Here is a 9,045-nt window from a genome sequence, read left to right as displayed (position 1 = left end):
AATATGCAAAAATAAGAGATTTCAGATAGGTACACATCTTTATGAAATGACATGGCCTTGATTGGCATATTAAATGGATGACACCGTCGATTCATTGGATTGAAGCAGAGATGCATCACATTATAAGATTAGAAGCAATGATCACAAATGGGGTGCAAAAACTATAAAAACAAACAGGGAAAATTACTACCAGCCTCCCTAGCTGTGAATATTGAGCCAAGCCAGAGCATGAACAGGACATCACCACTGAACAAAATCATGACAATCATCTACTTTGGCTAAATGGCCAGCACACACATCAGCCATAGCTCGAAGGCTAGGCCCCAGAGAGATGAAAACGAGGAGGAAGGAGATACCAGGTACTCAACTAAGTAGTTGCAGCCGAAGAGGCAGTCCTGGAGAGCCCAGATCATCGTGCCATGTACGAACTGCTGGATGGTCTCGATGTTGACTTCGTCTTGTGTCACTGATTGGTCTCTTGTATATATTATACTATATAGAGAAGGAGATGGTGCTTGCTATGTACGTACCTATTCCTACCTAGATCAGCTGGGGGTGTGCAAATGGCACGACGGAAAGTCGTCTTGGCTGATGTACACCCAGCTATTTCCAGACCAAGAGAAAGGGGAGTGACATCCAATAGCAGCAGGTCCTGGACCTTCTTGTTGCCCTCTCCGCTGAAGATGGCAGCTTGGACGACACCTCCGTAGGCAACAGCCTCATTAGGGTTGATGCTCTTGCAGAGCTTCTTGCCTTTGAAGAAGTCCTGATGAAGCTGCTGCACTATGGGAATCCTAGTGGAACCACCTACAACATCGTGCACGATGCTCTTTTCCATCTTTGCGTCCCTGGGGCACATCTCCACAGGCACCATACACTTCCTGAACAGATCCACTCACCTCCTAAAACCTGGCATGTATAATGGTGGAGTAGAAGTCGATGCCCTCAAACAGCGAGTCAATCTTGTGCAGTGGAGGAGAGCGTTCCCTTTGCCCTTTCACACGATGTCCTCGGCCTTCAATTGCCACCAATGTCCTTCTTGTTCTTCCTCTTAAACTCCTGGACAAAGTGGTTGACCACCGTGTTGTCAAAGACCTCACCACCAAGATGAGTGTCACCAACTGTGGCTTTAACCTCAAAGATACCCTCCTCAATGGTGAGAAGAGAGCCATCAAAGGTACCACCTTCAAGGTCAAATATGTGGACATTCTTTTCACCAACACTGAAAGACTTCTTGTCAAGACCATAAGCAACGGCAGCAGCTATTGGCTCATTGATGACACACAGGACATTGATGTGTGTCAACAGCTGTGACTTTAACCTCACCACCAAGATGAGTGTCGCCAGCTGTGGCTTTAACCTCAATGGTAAGAAGAGAGACATCAATGATACCACCACCAAGGTCAAAGACGAGGGCTTTCTTTTCACCAACACTGGAAGCCTTCTTGTCAAGACCATAAGTAATGGCAGCAGCTGTTGGCTCATTGATAATATGCAGGATATTGATGCCAGCTATGACACCCGCATCCTTTGAGCCTGCCTCTGCGAGTCATTGAAGTATGCCGGTACAATCTACTGTGACAACAACATTCTCACAGTTGTGTGAAGGAAAGCTTCAGCAATCTCACTTATCTTGACACCACCGAAATCTCAAATGCCACCTTTCTAAGAGCTTTCTTCCCATACATCAAAGAGGAAAGGAATTTCCACACCAAATACCTCTTCTCCACCTATATGACCTGTGCAGGAGGAAATTTGATGATGCTTTGAAGTGACCTACACATGAAGCTTATTCAGCTGGAAAAGCACAAATGTACATCACTTTGGATTGGCACAACTGAATTCTGCTTGTTGACCCTCCTGATTCATGAAGCTGACAAGCAAAAAATGAATTGACTTCATATTCTAGTAGTGCTACTACAGTATGAAACCAAAACCAGATGGTCATAAGGTGACAAGGAAACAAAAATAAAGATAGTGAAGTGTGACTGGCACTTACGTTTCCTCGTTCGAGCTTGGTTTGAGATCTCTATCAATTATTCCACGGGTCAAGCTCTGCTTGTGCTCAGATGATTAACTCGTCCAAGTTCAGGGTCCCACAAGCTTGTGTTTGATAATGATACACGAGCTACAGATTCCTGAACGAAAAATACAATGTAAGCAAAGATAACCATAATAAATTGGTTATGACTACTGAACGAGAAAATGCACTTTCAAGAGCGGAAATCCTCCTATATCCAGTAACAATTAGCAGATAAGCTACTAATGGGATTCGACAAATTCGTAATTGAAATGTATGAAGGCTTTAAGAACCATTTACTTGCACAATATATTAGACCAAGATCAACTGAACAAAATGTTGGTTAAATATATAAATATACAAACTACAGTGACATAGTTTTTGAAGAAGTGATTGATCATTTTAAGTAGTAGGAGTACTGTTTGGTCGTGGTTCTACTAGAAGTCACGTGCTTGCAGATCAATTATTGGTTGTTGCTCAACATGCAAGTTCATTAGTGCATTATTACTCGTAGGTAGATGGGAGGCAACAAAGTGCATTTGCAGAAGACACACACACACACACACACACTCACTCACACACTCAATACTCGATGGTGTATTAAAAGACAAGTCAGCAACCAAAACTGCAGAACTAAACAACTAGGCCATGGAACAAAAAAAATCTGGCACTCCTCCTTATCCTTGTCCACAGCAATGGACAATTACCGGAGAAGCTAATGATGGGATTAAAAAAATCGTAACTGGAACATGTGAAGGCTTTAAGCATCATTTTGTTGCACAATAGGTTAGGCCAGGATCAACTCAACATCAGGTTGGTTGCTGAATATAAAAATATACCAACTATAGTGGCGTATTCTGTCAAGCAAGATTGTCCTGCTGTTGCGTTCTTATGTAAAAGAGATCATCAGCGTGGCCACTGAGGTCTGGTAGCTCATCAAGTTCACCGTCTAACGCAACACCATCGTACAGGAGGAAATGTATTCACTTATATACACTGTATCTGTAGTGGATAGGAATTTAAGGAGCTCCCAAAACAGGGCATAAACTGGAGCTCACAAAAATAGTACGTAGTTCAGCACCTAACATGAATACAAATCAATCTGAAATTAAAAGGATTCCATTTTCAATTGAAAACAAATAAACTTAAATTAAAAGGCTCCGTTCCCAAATTAAAACCATAAAGTGAAAACAGAGCTAGCAAGAATGAGAACGTGTGCAAGAAATAAACATTACAAGTGCTTGTTCAAACTTGTCAGACTACCTAACCTCTGTTTTGCTGCCTGTCCTGAGGTTTCAAAGCTCAACATGTTTATATCGATAGTGCATGCGAATTTACAGAGGCAGACAGAGTGGGAAAGGAACGTAGGACGAGGACAAACCTTGTGTGCAATGGAGGGGTAGCAGATCTGGGCATCAACGAAACAGATCTGGGCGGCAGCGCAGCAGCTCGTATCAGAAGTAGTCAAGGACGTCGTCTGCGTGGTAGGCAGTGCTACCTCTTGAGCACTCCGTTGGTTTTCCCTTGAAGAGGAAAGGGTGATGCAACAAAGTAGCGTAAGTATTCCCTCAGTTTTTGAGAACCAAGGTATCAATCCAGTAGGAGGCCACGCACGAGTCCCTCGCACCTACACAAACAAATAAATCCTTGCAACCAACGCAATAAAGGGGTTGTCAATCCCTTCACGGTCACCTACGAGAGTGAGATCTGATAGATATGATAAGATAATATTTTTGGTATTTTTATGATAAAGATGCAAAGTAAAGAAAGCAAAATAAAAACGGCGCCAGAAATAGCTTGTTGTCGGGAGATTAATATGATGGAAAATATACCCGGGGGCCATAGGTTTCACTAGTGGCTTCTCTCGAGAGCATAAGTATTTACGGTGGGTGAACAAATTACTATTGAGCAATTGACAGAATTGAGCATAGTTATGAGAATATCTAGGTATGATCATGTATATAGGCATCACGTCCGACACAAGTAGACCGACTCCTGCCTGCATCTACTACTATTACTCCACACATCGACCGCTATCCAGCATGCATCTAGAGTATTAAGTTCATAAGAACAGAGTAACGCTTTAAGCAAGATGACACGATGTAGAGGGATAAACTCATGCAATATGATATAAACCCCATCTTGTTATCCTCGATGGCAACAATACAATACGTGCCTTGCTGCCCCTACTGTCACTGGGAAAGGACACCACAAGATTGAACCCAAAGCTAAGCACTTCTCTCATTGCAAGAAAGATCAATCTAGTAGGCCAAACCAAACTGATAATTCGAAGAGACTTGCAAAGATAACCAATCATACATAAAATAATTCAGAGAAGATTCAAATATTGTTCATAGATAAACTTGATCATAAACCCACAATTCATCGGTCTCAACAAACACATCGCAAAAGAAGATTACATCGAATAGATCTCCACGAGAGAGGGGGATAACATTGTATTGAGATCCAAAAAGAGAGAAGAAGCCATCTAGCTAATAACTATGGACCCGAAGGTCTGAGGTAAACTACTCACACATCATCGGAAAGGCTGTGGTGTTGATGTAGAAGCCCTCCGTGATCGATGGCCCCTCCGGCGGAGCTCCGGAACAGGCCCCAAGATGGGATCTCACGGGTACAGAAGGTTGCGACGGTGGAATTAGGTTTTTCGCTCCGTATCTGGTAGTTTGGGGGTACGTAGGTATATATAAGAGGAAGGAGTACATCGGTGGAGCAACAGGGGGCCCACGAGGGTGGAGGGCGCGCCCAGGGGGTAGGCGCGCCCCCACCTCGTGCCCTCCTGGTTGATGTCTTGACGTAGGGTCCAAGTCCTCTGGATCACGTTCGTTCCGAAAATCATGTTCCCGAAGGTTTCATTCCGTTTGGATTCCGTTTGATATTCTTTTTCTGTGGAACTCTGAAATAGGCAAAAACAACAATTCTGGGCTGGGCCTCCGGTTAATAGGTTAGTCCCAAAAATAAAAGTGTATAATAAAGCCCAATAATGTCCAAAACAAAATATAATATAGCATGGAACAATCAATAATCATAGATACGTTGGAGACGTATCAGGCAGCCATCTTGAGATCCAGCATTACAAGTGCTTGTTCAATCTTGTCAGATTACCTAACCTCTGTTTTGCTGCCTGTCCTGAGGTTTCAAAGCTCAGCATGTTTATATCGGTAGTGCATGCGAATTTACAGAGGCAGACAGAGTGGGAAAGGAACATAGGATGAGGACAAACCTTGTGTGCGATGGAGGGGCAGCAGATCTGGGCAGCAGCGCAGCAGATCTGGGCGGCAGCGCAGCAGCTCGTATCAGAAGTAGTCAAGGACGTCGTCTGCGTGGTAGGCAGCCATCTTGAGATCCAGCATCCAGCAGCGGACGGCTGGGCTGGTGTGGCTTTTGGCGCCGGCGTCCAGAAGGATGCACTGGACGGTGGCGTGGTAGCGCTCCAGCTTCCGGCGGGCTTTGTACAGCCCCATGCCCGCAGCAACTCGGCCACCAGCATGTCGCCGGCCACGCTGCTCAATCAGAAAAATGTGACATCATCAGTGGATATTCAAGCTTTCACTTGGTGGGGCAAGACTAGCCATTAAAGAGTGGAAATTTTAAAAAGTAAAAAAGAAGACATAGTGTTTGAAGAAGCAATATCATTTAAGTAGTACTATCTGGTTGTGGTTTTTCTGTCACATGTATGTGCTTGCAGATCAATTATTGGTTGTTGCTCAGCATGCAACTTAATTGAGTTCATGATGCAGTTCATTTCCTTTGTTTTCATGTCACCTTGCGATCATCCGGCCAGACATGAAATACAAAGAGTACGCGCCCTTTGGTTCATCTAGAGATGGAACAAATGTACATCACTTTCAAGCTAAACTGAACTCTGCTCCTGACCCTCATGATTCATGCAGCTGACATGCAAGTGAAATAATTTCTCCTATATGTAGGGACAGTAACAAAGTTATAGGGGATTCGAAGATGCGTCCACTAGATGGCAACAAACCATTACATTCATTTGTAGTGCCAGCTATGCTTTCCCAAAACAGATTACGGCATGGGATGTGATTCATTTTCCACTACTGGAGGATGGAAAGGATACACATACATACACGCTCAATGGTGTTGGAAACTGCAGAATTCAAACCGCTTGCACTCCTCCTTAGCCTTGTCCACGTCACTAAGGAAATCCACCGTAGAGGTTAACAAGCCTCTCCAACAGCTCTATCTCACCTCGCTCTAGTTTTCTTAGGAACCCATTTGAGAATTTCATCATAATGTAAATAAGTGCAAGAGAGAAAATGGTGGGAATTTGGGGGTGCTAAGGAGAGATGAACGAGCGAGTACCTTCAGTGGCGGCAGGAGGAAGCCGCGGGACAGGAACAAGCGGAAGCCGCTGTTGTTGGTGGCCCTGCTGACGCCAGTGGTCTTTGGCAGCATGGACGGCCGGTCACCTGGCAAGCAACCGCCATGGAGTGGAGCCGAGGTCTCTCCTTGTCCACCTGCATGAGGAAATCGCATCAAAGGTATGGCTACACGGGGCAGTTACAGAGAAGTTACAGGAGATTCAAAGGTTGAGTTTTTCTGAGCTTTCCATTTTGAAAAGGCATGATCCGCAAGCACTATATAATTTTTGCAATTATATAGTACTAGCACCTTCTATCGTCAGAATTTTTTATGTTTTCTGACCATTTTCTGGTAGATCAAATAGATATTTATAAAAGTGTGTGCGAGTTATGGTTTCAAGGTTTAAAGAATAGCAAGAAAATTTGAAGATGCCTAGAAGATGGAGAGTGGTAGTCATATGATGACTCTCAAATACATTCGCGTATGTACTTGCTGATATGCTCGATCACTGTCAATTCTACCATTTGCACCTATAGCCGTACCTCCGGTAACATGCTTACAATCACCAACCTTGAAACTTGTGATAGACAACGAATTTTGACAGTGGGAAAGTGAACCAAGATTTCAGACCACCCTAGAGAGAAAGCCGGGGTTTGCTCAAAACCCCAAACTGATGATTCTTTTGTGTCGTACCAAAACTACAACAGACATGCTACGAAACAAAAATTGAATACATGATAACAACGACAGTTAATTTAACAATTCTATTAAACAGTAGGAGAGCAAACCTGACCATCATCCACACAAATGACGTCATATGCATAACTTGGTCATGGTAAGTAGAAAACAAATGTTCACTATCGTCTACATTCCGATGAAACACAAAGTACTTCACATAGAAAGGATCACATGCACGCACACACAAAACTGTTTGATTCCATTACTGTCCACGGCCCTCAAAGAAACCAACCGTAGAGGTTAACGAACCTCTCACCCGTTGTTTTCTTTGTAACCCATTTGAGGATTTCGTCATAATGTAAATAAGTGCAAGGGAGAAAATGGTGGGCATTTCCGGGGCAGAAAGGAGAGGTGAACGAGTGAGTACCTTCAGTAGAGGAGGAGGACGCCACAGGACAGGAAGAAGCGGAATTCGATGTTGTTGGTGGCCCTGCTAACACCGGCGGTCTTTGGCAGCATGGACGGCCGGTCGGCCGATAAGCAACCGCCATGGAGTGGAGGCGTGATCCCTTTTGTCCACCTGCATGAGGAAACCACATCAAATTGGGGCGGCAGCGGAGAGAGGAGCAGCTGGGTGAGAGGTGGATACAAAAGATTCGTAGCTGAAACATATGAAGGCTTTAAGCATCATTTAGTTGCACAATAGGTCAAACAAGGATAAACTGAACAGCAGGTTGGTTGAATATAGAAAATACTCCCTCCATTCCAAAATAAGTGTCATGTTTCTGGAACGGAGGGAGTACCAACTACGATGGCATATTCTGTCAAGCAAGATCGTCCTGCTGTTGTGTTCTTATGTGAATGAGATCATCAGCACGACCATTGAGGTCTGGTAGCTCATCAAGTTTACCGTCTAACAAAACACCATTGTACAGGAGGAAATGTATTCACTTATATACAGTGTATCTGTAATGGATAGGAATTTACGGAGCTGCCAAAACAGGGCCTATACTAGAGCTCACAAAAATGTAGTTCAGCACCTAACATGAACACATATCAAACTGAAATTAAAAAGGCTTCCACTTCCAATTAAAAAAATGAACTGAATTTAAAAGGCTCCGTTTACTAATAAAATGTAAACTGAAAACAGAGCTAGCCTGAATGAGAACGTGTACAACAAATAAATATTTCAAGTGCTTGTTCAAACTTGTCAGACTAGTTAACCTCTGTTTTGCTGCTTGTAATGAGGTTTAGTAGCTCGGCATGTTCATATTTGCAGTGCATGGGAATTTACAGAGGCAGACGGAGTGGGAAGAGAACATAGGACGAGGGTGAACCTTGCGTGTGGTGGAGGGGCGACAGATCTGGGCGGCGGCACGGAAGCTCGTACCAAAAGTTATCAAGGACGTCGTCTACCTGGTAGGTAGTGTCTTGAGGTCCGCCATCCAGCGGCGGACAGCCAGGTTGGTGCAGCTCCTGGCGTCCGCTTTGAGCAGGTTAACGAGCCTCTCAAACAGCTCTATCTCACCACACTTGTTTCTCTTAGAAGCCCATATAACGATTTCATCGTATATAATGTGAATAAGTGCAAGGGAGAAAACATACGGGCATTTGGGGGCGGTAAGGAGAAGGGCACATGTGAGTACCTTCAGTGGCGGTGCAAGACGGAAGGTTGACATCGCAGGACATGAAGAAGCAGAAGTCTCTGTTGTTCGTGGCCCTGCTGGTGCCAGTGGTCTCTGCCACCATGGATGGCTGGCGAGCAACCGCCATGGAGTGGAGACGAGGTCTCTAATTGTCCGCCTGTGGGAGGAAACCACATCAAATTGGCACAGCAGGGCAGAGAGGAGTAGATGGGCGAGGGGGGGGGGGGGGGGGTTTCAACAAATTCGTAACTGAAACATATGAAGCTTTAAGCATCATTTAGTTGCAGAATAGGTTAAACTGGGATAAACTGTAGCGAAGGATGGTTCAATATTAAAAGGTACTACCTCTGTTCCAAA

At 44.3% G+C, this 9,045-nt stretch overlaps 1 pseudogene; it reads right to left on the bottom strand.

The window, feature by feature from the left end:
- Nucleotides 1-487: 487 nt before the first annotated feature.
- Nucleotides 488-6,888, bottom strand: LOC109774509 (heat shock cognate 70 kDa protein-like; annotated as a pseudogene).
- Between the last annotated feature and the right edge of the window lie 2,157 nt (nt 6,889-9,045).

This window comes from Aegilops tauschii, chromosome 1 (assembly GCF_002575655.3).
Source record: "Aegilops tauschii subsp. strangulata cultivar AL8/78 chromosome 1, Aet v6.0, whole genome shotgun sequence".
Classification (NCBI taxonomy): Eukaryota; Viridiplantae; Streptophyta; class Magnoliopsida; order Poales; family Poaceae; genus Aegilops; species Aegilops tauschii.
This window is presented reverse-complemented; position numbering and strand designations above follow the sequence as displayed.